The sequence below is a fragment of the Lynx rufus genome, unplaced genomic scaffold (genome assembly GCF_022079265.1).
Source record: "Lynx rufus isolate CCGP_SWC_20201006 ecotype Redwood Valley unplaced genomic scaffold, mLynRuf1.p SCAF_2, whole genome shotgun sequence".
NCBI classification, from domain to species: domain Eukaryota; kingdom Metazoa; phylum Chordata; class Mammalia; order Carnivora; family Felidae; genus Lynx; species Lynx rufus.
Genome location: NW_025814834.1, coordinates 185,258,341 through 185,264,249, shown reverse-complemented (window position 1 = coordinate 185,264,249; position 5,909 = coordinate 185,258,341).

Genomic DNA, 5,909 nt, shown 5'->3' with positions numbered 1-5,909 from the left:
GACCCATAACCAGTGAAGAAATTGAATCAGTCATCAAAAATCTCCCAACAAATAAGAGTCCAGGACCAGATGGCTTCCCAGGGGAGTTCTACCAGACATTTAAAGCAGAGATAATACCTATCCTTCTCAAGCTATTCCAAGAAATAGAAAGGGAAGGAAAACTTCCAGACTCATTCTATGAAGCCAGTATTACTTTGATTCCTAAACCAGACAGAGACCCAGTAAAAAAAGAGAACTACCGGCCAATATCCCTGATGAATATGGATGCAAAAATTCTCAATAAGATACTAACAAATTGAATTCAACGGCATATAAAAAGAATTATTCACCATGATCAAGTGGGATTCATTCCTGGGATGCAGGGCTGGTTCAACATTCGCAAATTAATCAACGTGATACATCACATTAATAAAAGAAAAGAACCATATGATCCTGTCAATCGATGCAGAAAAGGCATTTGACAAAATTCAGCATCCTTCTTTAATAAAAACCCTCAAGAAAGTCGGGATAGAAGGAATATACTTAAAGATCATAAAAGCCATTTATGAAAAGCCCACAGCTAACATCATCCTCAATGGGGAAAAACTGAGAGCTTTTCCCCTGAGATCAGGAACACAGCAGGGATGTCCATTCTCACCGCTGTTGTTTAACATAGTGTTAGAAGTGCTAGCATCAGCAATCAGACAACAAAAGGAAATCACAGGCATCAAAATCAGCAAAGATGAAGTCAAGCTTTCACTCTTTGCAGATGACATGATATTATACATGGAAAATCTGATAGACTTCACCAAAAGTCTGCTAGAACTGATACATGAATTTAGCAAAGTTTCAGGATACAAAATCAATGTACAGAAATCAGTTGCATTCTTATACACTAATAATGAAGCAACAGAAAGACAAATAAAGAAACTGATCCCATTCACAATTGCACCAAGAAGCATAAAATACCTAGGAATATATCTAACCAAAGATGTACAAGATCTGTATGCTGAAAACTAAAGAAAGCTTATGAAGGAAATTGAAGAAGATATAAAGAAATGGAAAAACATTGCGTGCTCATGGGTTGGAAGAATAAATATTGTCAAAATGTCAATACTACCCAAAGCTATCTACACATTCAATGCAATCCCAATCAAAATTGCACCAGCATTTTTCTCAAAACTAGAACAAGCAATCCTAAAATTCATATGGAACCACAAAAGGCCCCGAATAGCCAAAGTAATTTTGAAGAAGAAGACCAAAGCAGGAGGCATCACAATCCCAGACTTTAGCCTCTACTACAAAGCTGTAATCATCAAGACAGCATGGTATTGGCACAAAAACAGACACACAGACCAATGGAATAGAATAGAAACCCCAGAACTAGACCCACAAACGTATGGCCAACTCATCTTTGACAAAGCAGGAAAGAACATCCAATGGAAAAAAGACAGTCTCTTTAACAAATGGTGCTGGAAGAACTGGGCAGCAACATGCAGAAGATTGAAACTAGACCACTTTCTCACACCATTCACAAAAATAAACTCAAAATGGATAAAGGACCTGAATGTGAGACAGGAAACCATCAAAACCCTAGAGGAGAAAGCAGGAAAAGACCTCTGTGACCTCAGCCATAGCAATTTCTTACTTGACACATCCCCAAAGGCAAGGGAATTAAAAGCAAAAATGAACTACTGGGACCTTATGAAGATAAAAACTTCTGTACAGCAAAGGAAACAACCAACAAAACTAAAAGGCAACCAACGGAATGGGAAAAGATATTTGCAGATGACATATCGGACAAAGGACTAGTATCCAAAATCTATAAAGAACTCACCAAACTCCACACCTGAAAAACAACCCAGTGAAGAAATGGGCAGAAAACATGAATAGACACTTCTCTAAAGAAGACATCCGGATGGCCAACAGGCACATGAAAAGATGCTCAACATCGCTCCTCATCAGGGAAATACAAATCAAAACCACATTCAGATATCACCTCACGCCAGTCAGAGTGGCCAAAATGAACAAATCAGGAGACTATAGATGCTGGAGAGGATGTGGAGAAACGGGAACCCTCTTGCACTGTTGGTGGGAATGCAAACTGGTGCAGCCACTCTGGAAAACAGTGAGGAGGTTCCTCAAAAAATTAAAAATAGACCTACCCTATGACCCAGCAATAGCACTGCTAGGAATTTACTCAAGAGATACAGGAGTACTGATGCATAGGGGCACTTGTACCCCAATGTTTATAGCAGCACTCTCAACAATATCCAAATTATGGAAAGAGCCTAAATGTCCATCAACTGACGAATGGATAAAGAAATTGTGGTTTATGTACACAACAGAGTACTACGTGGCAATGAGAAAGAATGAAATATGGCCCTTTGTAGCAACATGAATGGAACTGGAGAGTGTTATGCTAAGTGAAATAAGCCATCCAGAGAAAGAGAGATACCATATGTTTTCACTCTTACCTGGATCCTGAGAAACTTAACAGAAACCCAAGGGGGAGGGGAAGGGGAAAAAAAAAAGGAGGTTAGAGTGGGAGAGAGCCAAAGCATAAGAGACTCTTAAAAACTGAGGGTTGATGGGGGGTGGGAGGGAGGGGAGGGTGGGTGATGGGTATTGAGGAGGGCACCTTTTGGGATGAGCACTGAGTGTTGTATGGAAACCAATTTGACAATAAACTTCATATATTGAAAAAAAAAGACTTCTCAGCCTCCATAATTGCAAGAACTAATTCCTTATTTTTTATGTATAGACATAGATATGGATATATGAGCACACAAAAAATGTTATAGAATATTATATATATAGTGAGATATCTATATCCGTATCTATATCTATATCTATATCATCTATATCGTGTTGGTTCCGTTTCTCTGGAGAACCCTGAAAAATACACTGGATTAGAACTTCAAATCTGAGTTTTCATTTGTCTAATTGTTCAGTTTAACCAAAGACTAACCAAATTGTCTGTCTACCATTTTCTCTCAGCTTTAACTGCCAAGGTAACCAAGACCCTACAGAGTCAAACTAAAGTTGTAGTCAGGGTCAGGAGTTCCTGAAAAGACAAAGCTGAGGCTTTTCAGGCATCTGTCTTTCAACAGGAAGTAAGTCCTTCTGCTATGACTCCTCCTTCACTTATGTGATTATAATCAAGAAATTCTGAGCATACTTACATAACCTGTTTAATGCTTCCTACCCTTCAATACAAGTCTCAAGAAATGGTCAAACAAAAGATTCTGGATCAAGGAGATGCTGCCAATGTCTCCCTTGCCTGCTCTAGCATCTTCCTCCGGGAATCTCCCTGAAGCTGGCAACCTTTCAGATTTCCCTATCCCAGGGTCATTCTCTCATCTGCTAGTGTTGGCCTTTTCTGTTCCTACACACATCTCTCCCATTGCTCACTCTTGTGTGAATGCTGATATATGAAGAATGACTTCTTAACATGAGGAAGACGGTTTCTTCTTCATGATCATCAAGTACTAACACAAGCACTGATAAAGATTCTCCATTGATCTGATTGGTTTTGACCAGGTGCCTTTGGGAATATATAGCATAACTCTGCCTACATCTTCTGTTGATGTTGGTTATGCCTAATTTGATCTACTTCCAAATCTATAATCTGATTCCACTGTTGGCCACTAAGGCTTTATTCTAAAGTGCAGTTAAATTACTCAGAGACAGTTTGATCCTTTAAAGTCTTGCTTTCATGCTCTGTCATTCCAAAGCAGCATTAAGTCTAGGTCTTCATTACTTGATGGCTTATGAATTCTGAGCTTTTTCACTCTTGCTGATGGAAACACAAAATATCCCCAGATTATGAGCCTTCAGCTTTGTTCCTTCCAAGATTTTCTGGTGTGCTTTACAAGCCTTGGGTAACTTCCTATGTGCTGAGTTAGCTTCTTTTAAAGGAATGAAATCCCTTCCTCCCACTAAAAACATCTTGTCTCATCTTGCCTGTTCTTAACTATTTCACCAAAAGATAATGACAGAGCCAAAACCTTACTTGGTTCTGAAGCAAATGAACTTACTGGGTGAGACCCACCAGAAGCCTTCCATCTCCTGAATCAGGGTATCACAATTTTTCTCTATGAAATAAATTGGCTCAAAGCACTTCATTTTCTTTAAATATTTTGACTTGTGCTTCAAAGTTGTGTTAACAGTTGAATAACATTATTTTAATTCATAGGGAATTATTTTTATTTTTTAGTTTGTTGGCTCAAAGTATTATGTTTCACTTTTAAAATGGTGTTATTGTATGGGCGCCTGGGTGGCTCAGTTGGTTAAGCATCTGACTTCAGCTCAGGTCATGATCTCATGGTTTGTGAGTTTAGCCCTGTCCCAGAACCTGGAGCCTGGAGCCCACTTTGGATTCTGTGTCTCCTTTTTCCTCTGCTCCTCCCTTTCTTGTGCTCTCTCTCTCTCCTTCAAAAATAAATAAACATTCAAAAGAAAAAATTCTTGGGGCGCCTGGGTGGCGCAGTCGGTTAAGCATCCGACTTCAGCCAGGTCACGATCTCGCGGTCCGTGAGTTCGAGCCCCGCGTCAGGCTCTGGGCTAATGGCTCAGAGCCTGGAGCCTGTTTCCGATTCTGTGTCTCCCTCTCTCTCTGCCCCTCGCCCGTTCATGCTCTGTCTCTCTCTGTCCCAAAAATAAATAAACGTTGAAAAAAAAAATTAAAAAAAAAAAAAGAAAAAATTCTTTTTAATGGTGTTATTGTAGAGGCCCCTGGGTGTCTCAGTTGGTTAAGCATCCGACTCTTGATTTCAGCTCAGGTCATGATCTCACAGTTCGAGCCCTGTATCGGGTTCTGCACTGACATCACGGAGACTGCTTGGGATTCTGTCTCCTTCTCTCTGCCCCCCACCATACACTTTCTATTTCTCTCTCTCAAAATAAATAAAAATTTTATAAGTAAATTAATTAATCAATAATAAAATAAAATAAAATAAAATAAAATAGTGTTATTGTTCCAATCTACAAAGGAAAAACTTGTCCAGTGGGGACTTGGGTTCGGTGGTTTGCTAGGCATGACTCCATGACCAGAATTTCCTGGATCCCCTATGTTCTGGTTAAGCTAAGAAGTGCTCTTAAGTCATCCTTGATCACCATATTAGCTTGTGAGTATTTTTTTAAGTTTATTCATTTATTTTGAGAGAGAGAGAGAGAGAAAGCACATGCACACGTGACTGGGGGAAAAGCAGAGACAGACAGAGAGAATCCCAAGCAGACTCCATGCTGCCAGCATGGAGCCCGATGTGGGGCTTGAACCCATGAACTGTGAGATCATAACCCAAGACAAAATCAAGAGTCAGATGCTCAACTGACTGAGCCACCCAGTCACCCTGTCTTGTGAGTATTTTAAAATTCACTCTAGAATAGTACTTTATAAGTTGGAGTGGCTTAATAGTACCTCTGATGTGGTGAAAATGTCTTTAGTCTTTTTCTCAATAACCTGTGATCTAGTCTTATCACAAGAGAAATATCAAATTCCAATAATGAGGCATCTTAAAAAATACCTGACCCATACTCACCCAAACTATCAAATGCATCAGAAATAAGGAAAGTCCATGAAACTCCCACAGCCAAGAGAAGCCAAAGGAGATGTGACAACTAAATTCAACACGGTATCCTGAATAGGATCTTGGAACAGAAAAAGGACATTAGACAAAAACCAAGAAAATATGAATATAAACTATTGACAATAGTTAATAATAATCTATCAATATTGGTTCATTAATTGTAACAAATGTATCACATTTATGTAACATGTCAGTAATAGGAGAAACTGGGTGTGGGGTAGTATATGGGAATTCTGTATTATCTTGTCAATTTCTCTATAATTATAAAACTGTTCTAAAAATAAAGTCAATTAAAAAATCCTAGGGTATCTATAAAAAAAAAACTACCAAACTAGTAAC